Source organism: Solanum verrucosum, unplaced genomic scaffold (genome assembly GCF_900185275.1).
Source record: "Solanum verrucosum unplaced genomic scaffold, falcon-dt-bn FXZP01000239.1, whole genome shotgun sequence".
NCBI lineage: Eukaryota > Viridiplantae > Streptophyta > Magnoliopsida > Solanales > Solanaceae > Solanum > Solanum verrucosum.
Window position 1 is genome coordinate 1,482,958 of NW_026020009.1, and position 18,090 is coordinate 1,501,047.

The window sequence follows — 18,090 nt, forward strand, 5'->3', positions numbered from 1 at the left end:
ATGAATATCATATTTTATCACATTAAAAAAGAGTGTCATGTGATATAATTTTGTTAGTTGGACATTAAAGAAAGAATAAAATAAAATAAAAAACATAAAATGTCTATAGCAATTATAGTTACAAGTAAACTTACAATCGGTATTGATGCATGATAATTTTTACCTCTTTTTAGCCCTGTGTTGTTTCTCAACAAAAGAGAAGTACCATGAATTTTTGGGTTTTGAAAGGTCTGAAATGAAAATGAAGAGTTTTAACTTTTCCGAAAGATGGTGACAATTGTGACAATTGGGAAAGGTTGTGATTATTCTGAAGGATTTTGGCTTTTCCAAGAGGTTGTGACTTTTCTAATAAAGCACAATAAGCACATGATCACTCTATTGTTTGTTCTTTATAACTATATGAGTTTTCTCTTCTTTTTTTAACTACATAATTTCTGAAATTCTTTTTAATCTTCACAAAACAAATTCTACTGTACTTTTTTGCCGTTGAGTGGTTAGCTGACTTTGAGATTTCAGGTAGCAATAGTAATACAATTTGAACAACATGAGCAACCAAGTCCAATTCTCTGGCACATCAGAAAGTCTGCTTATTCAAAACTTACCTTAGAAAAAACCCGAAAAATGTGACACAATGTGAAGAAATTGATAGGATTAGTAAGCTACCTTATGCTCTTATTGTCCAAATTCTTTCTTTATTGCCCATTACAGACACGTTCAGAACATCTAATCTCTCTAAAGATTGGAAATACTTCTAGACTTCTATCAATAACATTGTTTATGACACCGAGGAGTATGGTCGTTTAGATAGCTCAGCAGTGCAAAAATATATTTCCTTCACGGATAATGTGCTACCTCTCCTTAGCCATTAAAATGTTCAGTCTAAACTTTGTGTTCATATATGATGATGGTCTGTCATATTTTCCCGTATTTGACAAGTGGCTTGAATTATCTGTCAATAAGAAAGTGGAGGATTTACGCATGCATATACGCTATAGAATTGTTTATCCGACTGGGCATGATCAACCCTATAGCTTGTTAGAAGTTCTCTGTAGTAGTTCATCAATTATTAAACTTAAGTGCAATAATTGCAGAATATGAGAAGAATACGTACTAAATTAAACAACTCAGAAGAGTTTAACGCTGAAAAGTTTGTTTATCCGGGATAAACACATTAAACAAATAATGTCAAATAGTCCTCAATTAGAATCATTGAATCCATATGGAATTTTTGGTTTTAATTGTTTGCACCAAATCCACATAGATTCAAAGATTCCAGTTAAGGACAATTTGACATTATTTGTTTAATGTGTTCATCTCGGATTAACAAACATTCCAGCGTTAAACTCTTCAGAGATGTCCTATTTAGTACGCATTCTTCTAATGTTCTACAATTAATGTAGTTGAGTTTTATAATCGATGAACTACTACACAGAATTTCTGGCAAACTCTAGGGTTGGTCATGATGCCTAGCCAGATAAGCAATTCAATAACATATATTCAGGTGTAAATACTCCACTTTCTTATTCACAACAAATTCAATCCACTTGTCAGTTATGTGAAAATAAGAAACACCATCATCACATCTGAACATAAATTTTTGACTAACCTTTTTAATGGTAGAGCATCTAAGGAGAGATAGTACATTATCAGTTAAGGAAATGAATTTGTGCACTGTCAAGATTAATAATGACTGTAATTGATCCATCATGATCATCCTGACGGGGATCGGTATTCACTCAAAGGTGATACATGTTGCTTTGAAATTGTTGCTCCATATGTTGAACATTTATTGATTTCTGGGGTTTTAATCATATGAAAATTAAGCTCAGGGACTTGTCATTTTTGAACCACGCAAATTTTGATCTCTACTATGATGAATTAGATTAAATGAATGCACACTTAGAGAAAGATCTTTTAGCAATCGTTCGTTGTGCTAATGAGCTAATATTGTAATCTTGTTTTACCACATTCAGTTATTAGTCCCAAATGTCTCCAGTATTTTTATGTTGATTGTGAATTGAGCTCCTCTTTTCTACCTATCAACTTGATTGTACGAATAGGGTGATGATTTTTTCAATTAACTTGATTAATTATCTATTGATTCACTTCCTTTTAATTAACTCATATAGTTTTAATTTACTACGTGAGGTTAAATATTAGTTCCTTTTATTGGTCTAAGCTATAAGGTGTTACAAGAATGGGAAATCACTATTAGTTTAGTTTGTAAGCCATGTAAATCAATGTACTTACCATTATTCTGCCTCATTCTTTTGTTCAGGTGATTTACAGTTTGATGTTGGAAGAGGAAGACATCTCCTTATTGTTACTGAAATGTAGATGGCTAACAATAAGTTCTGGTATTTCAAAACTTTCCTTCCCTTACACAACCTCTTAAGGTCGACTCGTAATTTGGAAAACCTAATGATATTTCCTGATATGCTAGTATGTTTTCAATTCGCAATATCTTTATGTCAAATGTATATTAATCTCTTACAGCCTCAACAACATCAATTTCATTACTATAGTTGTTAAGATTACCACCTTATTCGATTTATTCCTGTTTTGTATTTGTAGTACCATGCTTTTTTTAGGGCGAAGATATTGATTTGCTGGAAGGCAAGTACCTCTCGTTTGAACTAAACATATTCAAAGTTCTTTACAGAATTTGGAGAATGTCAAGGTTATGCCATGTTGTAGTCGTACGCGTACTTTTGACGCAATAAAGCTCCATCAATTCTTGAAGTTCTTACTTGAGCATGCAATAAATCCTGATAAACTTGTTATAGTACCAGAGCATAAGGACTGCAACCATTGTTCTACTAATACCTCAAATCTAATGAAACATTTGTTAGCTTTTCCAACAAGTGCAATTATTTCCTTCAGACCAATTAGTCATAACGTCTTCTATTCCTAGTTTGTTTCTCTTATTTTTGTTGACATTATTTTTTGTTTTAATGAGGATAACTTGTTAAGAAAATTAAATTTTGTGCCAGCCATCAATGAGAATAAAAAAAAGTTGATCCTCCCTTAACATATGGTTTGTGCTCGTAAAAAGGAGAGTTAGTTTACATCTCCCTCTATAAGGATGGAATCAACCTTATTGGGAGTGGACTAGTTGGTTGGGTGGCCTAGATTGATTATCACTCTTTCTAGTTGGCCTGGAAGTTGGATAGTTTAATTGATATTGTGGTTATTTGGTTTGGGAACCTGACTTTTGTTTCTTGGGTTTGAATTTGTGATTCCTTTCTCTCTTGTAGACTTAGTTATTATCTATACTTGTCGGGCTTACGGGGGTCTGTTTGAGTTTCATTTTCACATGTGCATGAGTGTACATTTTAGGCTTATAGGGGTCTAGTTAGGTTAAGCCTAGATGTACTTAGATTACCTTTCAATATGCTCGTATGCTTTCTTTCATATCCGTTTTTACCTCTGATGTGTTACCATAGCTTTTGTTCTTTCCCAGGTGACTTGGGATTAGGGTTATTCAGGATGGATACTTCTTGTGATTCCTTGTGAGGGGACGTTGATTCATGGTGGCTTAGTATTGATTGATCTCATATTCGACATCCTTTTGGGAGTCAACACCTCTCGGGATACTCTTTCTATTTGGATGGTTTTGAAGTAGTCTGTCTAGATGGGAGGCTTTGATATTTTGAAATCTTTTTTGAAGTCGATGCGCCCCCATGTCAGTCTTACTAGTTGGGATGAGAGTTGACTAGCTGGCAGGGCGACCTAGATTGATTTTCACTCTTGCTAGATGGGCTAGAAGTTGACTGAATTACTAGATATTATGGATATTTGGGTTGGTAGCCTGAATTTTGTTTCTTGGGTTTGGATTTGTGGTGCCTTCCTCTCTTGTAGACTTAGTTACTCTTTATACCTGTCGGGCATACAAGGTCTATTTGATTTTCATTTAAACATGTGCATGAGTGTATGTTCAATGCTTATAGGGGTCAGTTAGGTTTAGCTTAGGTGTACTTAGATTTACTTTCGGTATGCTCGTATGATTTCTTTCATATCTGTTTTGACCTCTGTCTGTTTCTAGATTACATCTTTTCATATTGTTTTTACCTTTCTTGCTCAGTCGACACGTGATGTCTGCAAATTACTTAGTTTTTATACTCATGCTACAATCCTAATCTATTTCGTCATGCAGGTGTGGTGACTGTTTGTGCAATTAGAAGGATTAGGGATTTGGAGAAGAGTGTGAGCACTTGGAATTTTACATCAGCTTATCTCATTATGTACTTATTTAGCTAGTATTTTTCCTTTTTGAACAAGCTTTGGTTTTTTTCCACTTTTGGGATTTTTACTCTTATTTTTAGACAACTTTGTTCTTCTGATTTCTAGGTAATGGGAGGGACCTTTTGTATATTATTTATTGTTTACTCCTGCTTTTGTTTTGTTTGGTGGTTTAGTTTGATTTCTATTTAGTTGTACCTTTATACTTATTGCTTGTTATTCTAGGTTACACATTAGTTTCCTGACTTGAGAGTTATAGTATATGCCCTCATGAATCGAGGAATCGAGTCATGAAAAGTTGGTATCAAAGCCCTGAATTTGCCTGTCTCACTTGTACAGAGCTAATACAGATTAAAGATTTCTAGATCGGTGTGGAGACATTTGTATCCTATCTTTAGGAGGTTATAGGGTGTCTTTAGGAGTTTATCCTCTTTTGTATCGATTTCATGCAGTGTGTGTAGTTGGTTTCTTGAAATCTCACTTGTTTCATTCTTTTTAGAGGATGTCTCATACATGCCATATGACAGCTCGATGAAAGGGTTGACCTCTACTACCGACCAGGAGCGCATCACTAGCCCTGAAGAGAGAGAGGTCTGAAGCCATCTTCTGATGGACTTCAGATGGGATTTCTTTGGACATGATTGGAAGCATGCACATAGTCCAACACAAAATACTATGTTAGGTCTAATAGCCATTACGTACAATAGAGATCTGATTATTCCTATATACTTTGTGTCATGTACCAGGACCAAGTTCATCTTTATCAAGCTTCGTTGTTGTTGAAATTGAAGTTTTATTCTTGTTTGCTTCATTGATGATAAACTTCATTAGTAGCACCTTTATGTACTTCTACTGATGAGTTGAACTGCTAGATGAGGACTCTTTAATTTGAAGACCCAAAAAGAAGTTGAGCTCTCCCATCATGCTCATTCAAAATTTGTTGCTCATCAGTTGTGCAAAGTCAACCCCATGTTTTGCATATTTTCGTCCAAAGATAATGTCACCTAGATACATCTGAACTATGAGCGTATTGGAGCCCTGATTTCGAAGAACAATGTATTATCAATCTAGCCTCTTGAATACATGTGTGTAAGCAAGAAGCTTGATAGGTGATCACACCATGCTCTTGGGGATTGTTTTAATCCATTCAAGGTTTGTCCTGTTTGTACACGTAGTCAGGATGGTCATAATTTTTAAATCCGGGGGGTTGATTGAAAATTAAAGAAACTTTGACCACCTAAACAAGAACTGGGTTCTTGTTGAATTTTCAGAGGCAAAAAAGTAATAAAATAAAATAGAGATTTTATCGTGGAAACCCTCCTTAATCAAGAGAAAAGAAACAACGATCTACCCTCGTAGCATTTTAAACCAAATATCCCTAACATCAAAGAGCCACTTTAGATTACAACTTTGTAATAAAAAAAATTAACTATAGTAAATCACCTAAATAGGTCACTCTAACTGTTCAACAATTAACTATAATTGTATACTTTACTCTCCAAAAAGCCAAACTCACTTTTTGTTACAAAACCTCACAAATTCTCTTTCACTCTTAGTACAATTATCTCTAAACAATAATTCTAAGATGAACCAATCCAAACTAAGACTATCGAAAGAAAAACCTAGTTGTAGTTCTTCTTTGTTATGTCTTATACTCTTTAGCGTTGCACTACTCTCGCCACTAAATTCTCTCAATTTATGAATTTCTAAAGCTTTTTTCTCTCTTTGCAAAAGATCTTTTTATAACGGCGGTTCAACCCTAATTGAATCCTACAAGGAAAGTAATTCTTTTCATAATTTTTTTTCCTTTCCAGATAGGGAGTCTTGTTCACTATTTTGCCTTAATTAGGAGTGTTTGTCTTCGATGCGTTATTTCTTCTTTCCCGATCTTTTATCTTAGTTTGTGGTACAATCTTGTAAACCTGGTTCACTTTGTCATTGTCAAAACTTTACAAAGAATATAGTCATGTCATCATTAATTTATTTCTCCTTTGAGGACTCAACTTCTCGAGTATCTATCAACAGATATAGATATTAGGTAGAGAACTCGACATCTTGACCATGGTTCTTTTGTAATGAAATGTTGTAAAATATTAATTATATAGTCATTAAGCTAAATCAATAGAAATTGTTTGCATAATGTAAATCAAGTCCTTTTGATTGCTACTCCTATAAAATAAAAATGCAATGTGGAGACGTGAATAACATCTCATTTAACATAAATTTTCCATCACATTGATGCATGTGAGTTTGTCACGTCTCTCCTTATCTTTTATGTATACAGATATAATTAAAAATTATATAAAGGAAAAGAATAATTTTAAACATATTAAAAGGGAAAATAGGTGTGAAAAATTGAAATAAGGGACAATCTTTTTCAAATGTGTAAGAAGTAAATTATTACATCAATAATGATTTTAGCATGACATCACAAACTTATTTAGGATAAATAATCAACTAAGAACCATTAATGACATAATTATCTTGAATGTCTAGATCTCATTAATTAATTTATTTATTTATAAAATCTGACCAAAAATAGCAAAAAAAATGGTCAACTCCATGGCCACTATATAAGTAGTATGGCTTATCCCTTCCATGAAAATACACATACATTCAACAACATAAAAAAAAAATCAAGATTTAGAAAGGGCCACAAATGTCTACATTGTGTATGTATCCTTTATCCTAATTTCATTACATAAGTTTTTTGTTTGAATTTTGATAAATAATTTTTTGTACTAAAATACAGGACTTGTTCGCTTTAAGTGTATATGTCTTATTGCTCTTTTTTATGGTTTAAAATCGCTGCAAATTATAATTATATAGTATTACATGGGATAATCTTAGTAGCATTGACTACTAAATTTTCACTTTTTTTTGGTGAGATCATTCAATTCCTCAGCTTAATTGTAATCTCCTACTTAATTTTTCCCTTTCCCGACCACTAATTTTTAAAACAACAAAATATTAATGAATATCATATATTATCACATTAAAAAAGAGTGTCATGTGATATAACTTTTTTTAGTTTGACATTAAAGAAAGAATAAACAAAAAAAGAAATAGAAATTGTCTATAACAATTATAGTTACAAGTAAACTTATTCTCAGTATTGATGTACGATAATTTCCACCCCTTCTTAAGCCTGTGTTGTTTCTCAACAAGAGTGAACTAGCATGACATTTTGGGTTTTAAAAGGTTTGAAAGGAAAATAATGAGTTGTGACTTTTTCGAAAGATGGTGACTTCTGTGACTTTTGGGAAAGGTTGTGCTTATTCTAAAGGATTATGGCTTTTCCAAGGGGTTGTGACTTTTCCAATAAAGCACAATAACCACATGTTTACGTTATTGTTTGTTGTTTATAAATATATGTGTTGGCTATTATTTTTTAACAACAGAATTTTTGAAATTTTTCTTTTTTGCCAATTCTGTGGCACCTCTAAAAGTCTGCTTATTTAAAACTTACCTCATAAAAAAACTGAAAAATTGAGACAGAATGTGAAGAAATTGATAGGAATAGTTAGCTACCTTATGCTCTTATTGTTCAAATTCTTTCTTTATTGTCCATAATAGACACATTCATAACATCTACTCTCTCTAAAGATTGGTGATACACTCAAATTACACCTCCCTAAAGAAGCATACGCGATCGTTATCAAGTAAAGAACCCAACTTGTAGGTTGGGGTCGATCCCACAAGGAAACTAGTTTAGACTTAACTTTAACTTACACTTATATTCGTTTAGTCAAAGTATTTCCAGAAACAAGTAATAAAAAGGGGGATTTGTGAAACAAATTGTAAGAATTCAGTAAGTAATCATTAAACAAAAGTCATTTTTTGTTGTTATCAAGATGAGAAAATTAACTAGGGTATACGTGTTCACCACAAGCTCATAACTCAGTAATCCTAGTAATAGCAATCCTTTCCTAGTGTATTACATGCAAAGTGATAAGTTAGGTATCTCTAAATCCTTGGTCCGGCATCTAGAGAATTTCACCCCGCACCTTAGTCCAGCTACGTGTGTATAAATTACTAACCCTTACCTTTACCTCATATGAGATATCATAATCGATGTTTGGCTTAGTTATTACTTCGCACCAATCGACACTAGCCTATTAGATAGTATCACACTAAATCTATGTGGATAATTTTTTTCTTGTTGATTACCGCCTTGGTCCGGCAAGTAGCAACAAGGTGAGTTCTAATGCGTGCACTCATTAAAAAGACTTGAACGAAAGAATTATCAACGCATGCAAAACAGTATCCAAGAATTGCTTATTTACTATTCATACTTGGTTAATCGCTCACGGATCCCACAACCCTAGTTGTGGAGTTTAGTTACCCATACTCATATGAACACAATTCATTGTTTTAGATGAAAGAATTATGACCTTACGTATTTGAGAAAAATAACCCCAGAATTTCAACTCAAATTTCAAACCAAATCTACAAAACTAACCTTTAGAAATAAAGAATTACTTAGGTAGCAAAAATTAATTCCCTAGTCACAAAGTAAAACAAAAGTAATAATATCTAACCCCTAAAAACGAGGTTTACATGTCCTATCTATATAAAACAAGTCCTAAATTAAAAGGGAAACAAATTAAGGAAAGTGTGTTCAGGCACGCATCTTCATTACACGAGAATGACTCACGGACTGTCAATGGATCTACGGTCTGTGAGTCCCTTCCGTCAGCCAGGACTTAGAAAATATTTCAGCCTCCAAAAATCAGCTTCTCTGAAGCAAACAACGGACTTGCAGTACGGACCGTAGATCGATCTACAATCCATCAATCCCCTTCCATAGCTCCACACTTGGAATCTTCAAAAATAAGGTACTGGAACCCTCGCAGTATCAATCTACGGATCAACAGTACGGTCCGTATGGCCACCGTGGTTCCACACTCTGTCAGATTTCCCTGATTGGCCTTCCATGCCATGCCTGCTGATCTACCGCCATCACCTACGGAGCGTCACTGTACATACGGTCCGTAGATCACTTCCGTAGATGCCCTTTCTGCAGTTCTTTCAGCTGTCCCTTTACTTCCGCACCTAAACATCTTTCCTGCAAACTATGATAAAAACACATAAAAACCAATCCAAAAAGGCCCTAGACACACACAACTTGTAAGTGAAATGTAAGAGAAATACCATAAACTCACGGTATATCAACACTCTCAACTTAAATTCGTTGTTTGTCCTCAAGCGACTCACTAAGACTCTAAACAACACTTGTATAGAAGCAAGCATTTCAAGCACAAGCAATCACATGGCTCTCTACCCCACTCTCTTTTTGGGTACAAAATTTGTTCTCTTAGACTCGACAAGCTAATTCATACAGATCAAACCATGGCAACGATCAACCAACCAACACACAACATACACTGTTTCACTATCACCAAGGTACCAGCTTTCCGACAACGTAACTAGTGCCCTTACTTTAAACGAAATCCCTTTTCTTTCACACAATGACTTATGAATTTGAGTACAAGGATTCATTCAACAATCACACTTAGAAATAACTTCAAGTACGGTTAGTGCTCAGTACCATAGGCTTGCCCTTATTTTCGCTGCTTAGACTTTCCAAACTAGACTCTTCGATCACTATAGGACTTTCTTGGCTTGTAACGTAGGCTCAGGGTCAGGTGTGGTACATTTGGGTACTTCTTAGTGAATTTTTGCCCTCCTTGACATTACATTAGGTTGTCAACCTCTTTTTGCCCTATTATTGCCATCCTAGTGTTGTACCTTCTTTCCCTTGATTTTTTCTTCAACCATGGATGTGACTTTAGACTTTGTAGCTCCTTTTTCTTCTTTTTTTTTTTTTAGCTTTCAACAAGTCACATCCTATCTTCGGTTTTTCAACATCAAACTCTTTTCATACCCATTTTTCTTTCGGTTTCCTCTTTCATAGCCACCCTCAACTTTATGGATTTTCCATTGGTTGAGGTGCATAATACCCGATATCGGGTAAGGGCCAAGATTGAAGTGACTTTTTTTATATTAGCCACCCTCAACTTAGGCTTTTAACCTAAGTCAAGGTGCGCATGTCCAAGGAGGAACTGGGGTCAACATAGGCGATTATGGGAAGGGTGAGTTCGGGTTTAGAAAGAAATGGTTTAATTTTAGGCTCAAAGCATTTGGATCAAAGGGAGCATTTATTTCATTTGGTTGGATCCTTCTTTTAGGCAATTTGTGGACTTATCAGAACAAGGGCCTATGATCACTTCCTAACCTCTGGATTGAATTGTCTTAGCAGGACTAACCGGGCAAGTTCTAGTTTTGCACAAAAACTGTTTGAACAATCAACTATTCTCACAGTCTTGGCGCATCGTTTCATTATCAGATTACCAGATTACCCAGTTCAAGTTTCAGCTCAAGTCACGCCATCAAGTTGATTCATTATTATGCCATACTCAGAGCCAACACACTCAACTAGTCTTAGCCTACCGATTCTAGCACACATCACAAAATTTGGACGGGTATATTTTTTATAAGCCATCATGCTTTATTCTTTTTCATGCTTCTATACATACAATCCTAACACATGTCGGTTAAACAGAAATTAAACAACCTTTTGGGGAAAAAGAACATAGGCAAGAAAACCCCAAGAGAGGATTTATGAGTTGGGTTAATCAGACTTTACCCTATCACTCACAATCCATTTACCCTACCCCTAACAAAAATAGATGCGATTGTCCCCAATGCATACAAAAATAGTAAAAGATAATGGATTGGGTGAAGCAAACCTGTGGCGCATAGCGCCGAAGAATCGTGAAGAGCGGGTGTGTCCGGTTTCCCGGAGCCCGCTGGAACAATAGTTGGGTCACCCTCAGTAGTGTCAAACATCATCCATCATAGCACCATCAGTGGTGCCTACAACATCCCTCACAACAGGCAGGACCTCTACAACTAGGGCAGAACTCGATGCCCCTGCAATACTCTCACGCACTCTCCGCTGGCGTAACTCTTCATCTAAAATCGAAGCCTTCATAGCCTCCTTCTCCTGCCTACGCTGTCTCTTTTGAGCCTTTTCCTCCTCAGTGCAACTAGAACGATTCCTCTTACCTTTGGTATGTGTAAGCGCAGAGTCCTCCTCGGCGGTCCCACTGAATAAAACAACCAGCACCGTATCATCAGCCAGCGCAGTAGGTGCAGCCTGAGGCTCAACTGCAAGGGTGGCAAGAATAGCATCAACATCGTCCCGAAGACTGGCTAACTCAGCCTGAAAAGAGGATAGATCTATGGCTGGGGCTGGTCGCTCGAGGAATCAGAATTGAAAAGCTTCAAGACGCTTATTAACGGCCTAGACCTTCCGGTCCATCATGCCCTCCATCCTTCGCTCCATTCTGGCCTCGGACTCGGCTATAGACTTTTACATCCAAGGTTGGATGTGATGCAGCAATGTGGCCATCTGAGATGTCAAACGGGACAACAGTAGCTCCTAATTGTTGTGTGGACTGGGATGAACTAGGAGCCATACTAGCGGCTTGGGAAGAGGAGGCCGAGACAGCATCAGAGTGATCTGGTATAATGGGGTCACCGCCCTGCGCCTGCCCCACCATGTCTCCAAGATCAGCGCCCAAGGGAGGTACCTCAACATGGGGCTTTCTGTGAGGTGCCACCATATTTGCCTCATCTCGGATGAGGCCTATATCCAAAGCCCCGGTAGGGTGGATCAACTTATCACAACGCCAGATCGGCACTCCAGAGTCCCTGCACAATTGGAAAATCAAGTATGGAAAGGGGTAAGTAGTGGAGGTCTTGAATGCCCTCTCGTGAATCTCTGCCAGCAGCATGCAAGCAAAGTCAATCTCCAGTCCTGCTACTAATGCTGCACCGCTCTGTCCGAAGTGAGTTGGTTGTCAGCTTTAGTAGGTGACACCCTGTTATGCACCAATAACTAGAAGAATTTGGCCGCAAAATTTAATATGGCCTTTTGGATACCCAACCGTGGTGTGGCGACCCACTCCACACACTCGCCATCCGCAATAATGTACCTAGCCAACCATAGTATAACCAGCCTCTGACACAAACTACGATTGACCAGCACGGACCGTCATTCGATCCACGGTCCGTAGGTCTGACCGTAGATGAGGGTCAGCAGCCAGTTAGCTGAAAAATATTGATGGGTAAACTTCAAATGGTCATAACTCTTAGTAAAAAATGAATTATGTGTCCCATGACCTATGGTTAGATAGATAATTGAATTATCTTTCCAACGCCACCGAGTTTGCTAAATTGCGAGCTCTGAGTAAAACATTATGCCCGTTTTAGTGAAGTCCTGTCGGGCAGACTCGACCTACGGACCCAATCGACGGACCGTCGATTGATTGACGGACCATAGGTCCATTCCTTCAGTGACTCCGACAGCAGTTAATTTAGGGGTCTTTTGGTCTTTTCCTATTTCGTTTAACCTCTTAGATACGTCATTTAAACCCTAAATCATGAGGTTTTAATTAGTTTAAGCCTAGAAACATAACTAGAACTTATCCAAGTCAATTCATTAATCAAAATCTTAGAAAATTAGAATCAAGAGAGGAGAAAAAGGTCAAGAACCCTAGTTCAAGAATGCAGCAAGGTTCCATCAGTTCCAGCCCCGAAATCAAAGGATTTCTCCATGGAATTCGTCACCAGGTATATGGGATTTCACTAGTGGGTTCCTTTCGCCCATTAGGTCCCTAGAATTCAGTCAGATTCTTGATTCCATGATTATGAATAGGGTTTCTATAATTTCAACATATCATCATGAATTAGTTATTTAAATGTTCCAAATCAGATTATCATGTTATTGCTCAGTTTTTTACATAAATTTCAGAACCCTAGCTATGTATTTTATTAGTTCTTGAATTACACATGTTAGGTCAGATATTTCAGTTATTCAGATATACATGCTCCAGTTTTATGCCACATTATCAGTATATTTCAGCATAAACCCTATTTTGAGTTATAAATCATGAGAAGCTTTTCTTTAAGACAACACTTGAGTTTTAAACTGAGTTTTTGAGAAAGTTAAGATGAGTTTTGAGAAAGAGCTTCTAAAACATTATTAGTATGACAATTGAGTAGGTCATCAATGTATGAATAGTATGGTATCTAGATATACCATCAATGTTTATGCAGTATGACTTCCCAAGTCATCAATGATCATAGTATAATATGATGTTGAATTGTTTTCAAAAAATGGGGTTTTCAAGTATGAGTATCTACATGTCAGTATTTTGAGTTATTCAGTATTTTAGTCATAATATATTCAGTTATACATGCCTCAGTTTATGAATGCATCATTATCAGATTAATTGTTGCATTCTCAGTTTGCATGTTCAGTTTCGAGCTATCCAGTATTTACAGAAACTCAATCATAATGTGTTAACCACTTAATCTATTGATAGTAGCATAATACCGAGTTTGACTAGGGTTTTAGCGTACCCATATAGTCCCAGAACTACGAGCCACGTAGTTGTAAGTCCCCTTTGTGGGCAACATCAGTTTAGTGATCACGCCAGTTATGCCTCTATACCTTTGGCCGGGTATAGTGGGTCCTCTCGATGGGGCGTATACATCGGACTCCACATTTAGCTCATGTGGTTTTATGTCGATTATTAGTAGCTCCCACAGTTCAGTCAGACTCTATTGCATTAACCATATTTCAGTACAGTCAGTATTCAGTCTCAGCATGTTTATATATTTGGTCATTGCATCAGTTAGCTCAGTATTCAGTATTTTCAGTATCTATATCATGTTCAGATTATTTCATTGCTTTATTGCTTTGTTCAGTTATATGTTATTTCAGCTTTACTCTATCATGCATGCTCAGTACCATTCAAGTACTGATGCAGTACGCTACATCTTCTCGTGATGTAGGTTCAGGTTCTCAGCATCCAGATCACGCTTAGATCGATTCCCGATCTTCAGTTCAGCAACATCAGTGGTGAGACCTCATTCTTCGAGGACTAGTGACATGCTTATCCTTACTGCTTTTAGTCTTTAGTTTCAGTTTTGCTAGATCTAGTTGGGGTATGTCCCAACATTTCTAGTAAGTTTAAAGGCTTATTACAGACATAGTTAGATTCAGCTTACTATTTTGAGTTTGATATTTCTTTTGTATTAAGCTCTCAGATTTGATATATTCAGTTATAGTATACGGGTATTCCCCATCTTTTCAGATTTATTTATGATTTAGATTCCGCATCAGTTTATTATCTTTAGTATGGTCATGATCATGCCAGCAGGGTTAGCTCGGGATCACTTGTGGTCCTAGGACTCGTGTCCACGTCTCGGGGGTAGCACGGGGAGTGACATGGCAAGAATGGCATCAACGTCGGCCCGAAGACTAGCTAACTTAGCCTGAAAAGAGGATAGATCTATGGTCGAGGCTGGTCGCTCGAGGACTCAGAATTCAAAAGCATCAAGACGCTTATTAACGGCCTAGACCTTCTGGTCAATCTTGCCCTCCATCCTTCGCTCCATTCTGGCCTCGGACTCGGCTATAGACTTTTACATCCAAGGCTGGATGTGATGCAGCAATGTGGCCATTTGAGTCTCTAATTTTTGTACTCTGGCCAACGGGACAACAGTAGCTCCTAACTGTGGTGTAGACCGGGATGAACTAGGAGCCATACTAGCGCCTGGGAAGAGAAGGCCAGGACAGTATCAGAGTGATCTGGTATAATGGGGTCACTGCCCTGCGCCTGCCCCACCGTATCTCCAAGATCGGCGCCCAAGGGAGGTACCTCAACCTGGGGCTTTCTGCGAGGTGCCACCACATTTGCCTCATCTCGGATGAGGCCTATATACAAAACCCGGTAGGGTGGATCAACCTATCACAATGCCAGATCAGCACTCCAGAGTCCCTGCACAATTGGAAAATCAGACATGGAAAGGGGTAAGTAGTGGAGGTCTTGAATGCCTTCTCATGAATTTCTGCCAGCAGCATGCAGGCAAAGTCAATCTCAAGTACTGCTACTAATGTTGCACCGCTCTATCCGAAGTGAGTTGGTTGTCAGCTTTTGTAGGAGACACCCTGTTACGCACCAATAACTAGAAGAATTTGGCCGCAAAATTTAATGTGGCATTTCGGATACCCAACCCTGGTTTGGCGACCCACTCCGCACACTCGCCATCCGCAGAAATGTACCTAGCCAACCATAGTATAACAGCCTCTCACTTCTCAGCATTCCTCTGGAAAGAACCGCTCCGCATGATGTCCCATCGGTAATCAAACATCGATGTGTTTAGTGACCATGAGTGACCTATGGTAAGCCCATAGAGAAAGCGGTTGATGGTGGCATGTCATATGTGGACCGAACATCCCCGGACCATATGATGAGGCTGCTAGTTCGTTCTGTCTGGTCCCTGTGGCTGACTTGGCGTTGGACCCCGAAGCATGGGCAAACTCGGACCCTAAAGCATTGTTGGACTCAGAGCTTGAAGAATGGGTAGACTTGGAGCCAGACGCAAACCCAGTAGCGGAACTGGCAGCAACCCCAGTTGGTGACCCGATCAGTGTGTGCTCCTCATCAGACTGGGAGATAGTCACTACGTCGGGAATCACCTTCCGGGGGGTGCCTCTGGTGGCTAGGGGTGCAGTGGGAGAAGTCCTTGTGTTGGGAGGAACATATGCTGCATCTCTTTCTGTGTCTGTGTCCTCATCGATTAAGTTGAAGCTAGGAGCAACAAATTTTTACTTGCCGTGTTTTGAGTAGGTGACTAGTTTCTTGGGTGCTTTCGTACCTGTGGAAGCGATATTAGTGCCAAAACTAACCATAAACAAACCAAAAAAAACATTTAGAACTATAAACGAACAATAACAAAGTCCCATGAAAATTTCAGACAGAGGCTACAGTGGTCATCCACGGAGGAGACCTACGGTCCGTAGACTGATCTACGGTCCGTGGAACCCTTTCGTGGATCAGAGGACCAACAATCTTGATCCTAGATGAAAACCGCGGATGTACAGAACGGTCCGTAGATTTATCCACGGACCATAGTCCACATCCGTGGTTTCACACTTGGTGAAATTTTCAAGAGTATCCACCCACGAACCCAATCTATGATCCGTACACGGGGTATCGTGGATGGGATCTGAGCCAGGTTTTAGCCATTTTCAATTATCAAGTCCACATCCTAGACCATTTTCAACAATATCCTATTCTAACCATGCATTTCAACATTGAATCATTCTAGTTTGTCATTCTCAGGATTCCGATTAATCATTTTAACATTTATTTAAGATACACTTTGGAACCCTAAGTGGAAACTTACATGTAGACTTATAATCACATACAACAAGGCAACACAATCACTATCTATCGTTCCAAGGGTATTGTAACTTCCAATTTTATCATCTAATTTCATCTAACAATTACCCAAGGTCAAGACCCTACTCCCGACTTTCTATATTCTATCTATGAATCAAAATTCAAAGTGAGGGGAAAGTTTATTACTTTACAAGCAACGTGGAGTGGGGTGATTTCTTGACGACACTAAGTTTTGCAATACCAATGAATCACCTCTTCATTACTAACCCAACACCGGACCATTTTTGTGGAATATGGAATGAGTTGTATTCACAATGGAAAGGAATTGTGGGAATGATGGGGGAATGGAAGGGATGATTTTATGTGGGAGTTATGGTGTGATTTATGGGAGTAAAGGGAGTTTGAAACGGTTGGAGAGTGAATGGAGCGAACTGGAAATGATTTGAAATTAGGGGAGTTTCAAATAGGGGGGTCCGGGTCGGGTCAGACAAATTTGGGGTTTTGGAACCACGAGGCCCCGTCTACGGTCCGTGGGTCGATCTACGGTCCGTAGTATTGATTGTGAATTGATCTCTTGTTTTCTACCTATCAATTAGATTGTACGATGGGGGTTATGATTTTTTCAATTAACCTAATTAATTATCTATTGATACATTTCATTTTAATAAACTCTTATAGTTTTAATTTAGTACGTGTGGTCAAACATTAGTTCCTTTTATTGGTCTAAGCTAAAGGTGTTACAAGAATAGGAAATCACTATGGGTTTAGTTTGTAAGCACTGTAAACCAATGTACTTACCTTTATTCTGCCTCATTCTTCTATTCAGGTGATTTCTACTTTGATGTTGGAAGAGGAAGACATCTCCTTATTGTTGCTGGAATGTAGATGGTTGACAAGAAGTTTTTGTACTTAAAAACTTTCCTTCCCCTAGGCAACCTCTTAAGGTCGACTCGTAATTTGGAAAACCTAATGATATTTCATGATATGCCAGTATGTTTTCAATTCACAATATCTTTATGTAAAATGCATATTGATCCCTTATTGCCTCAACGACTTCAATTTCATTACTATAGTTGTTATGCTTACCACCTAACCCGATTTGTCCTTGTTTTGTATTTGTAATACCATGCTTTTTTTAGGGCGAAGAGATTGATTTGTTCGAATACAAGTACCTCTCCTTTGAACAAAACATATTCAAACTATCCTTACAAAATTTTAAGAATGTCAAGGTTATTCCATTTTGTAGTCGTATGCGTAGTTTTGACACAATAAAGCTCCATCAATTCTTGAAATTCTTACATGAGATTGCAATAAATCCCGAGAAACTTATTATTGTACCAGAGTATAAGGACTGCAATAGTTGTTCTACTAATACCTCAAATCTAATGAAATATTTGTTAGCTTTTCAAACAAGTGCAATGATTTCTTTCAGACCAATTAGTCATAATGTTTTCTATTCCTAGTTTGTTGCTCTTATTTTTGTTGACATTTTTTTCTTTTAATGAGTATAACTTGTTATGAAAATTAAATTATGTGCCAACCAGTAATTAGAACAAAAAAGAGTTCATCGTCCCTTACCTATGGT

At 37.6% G+C, this 18,090-nt stretch overlaps 2 pseudogenes; both read left to right on the top strand.

Annotated features, from left to right (window-relative positions):
• Positions 1-544: 544 nt before the first annotated feature.
• On the top strand, positions 545-17,968 carry LOC125819828 (putative F-box/FBD/LRR-repeat protein At1g78760; annotated as a pseudogene).
• LOC125819857 (U6atac minor spliceosomal RNA) lies at positions 3,042-3,151 on the top strand (annotated as a pseudogene).
• Positions 17,969-18,090: the final 122 nt, after the last annotated feature.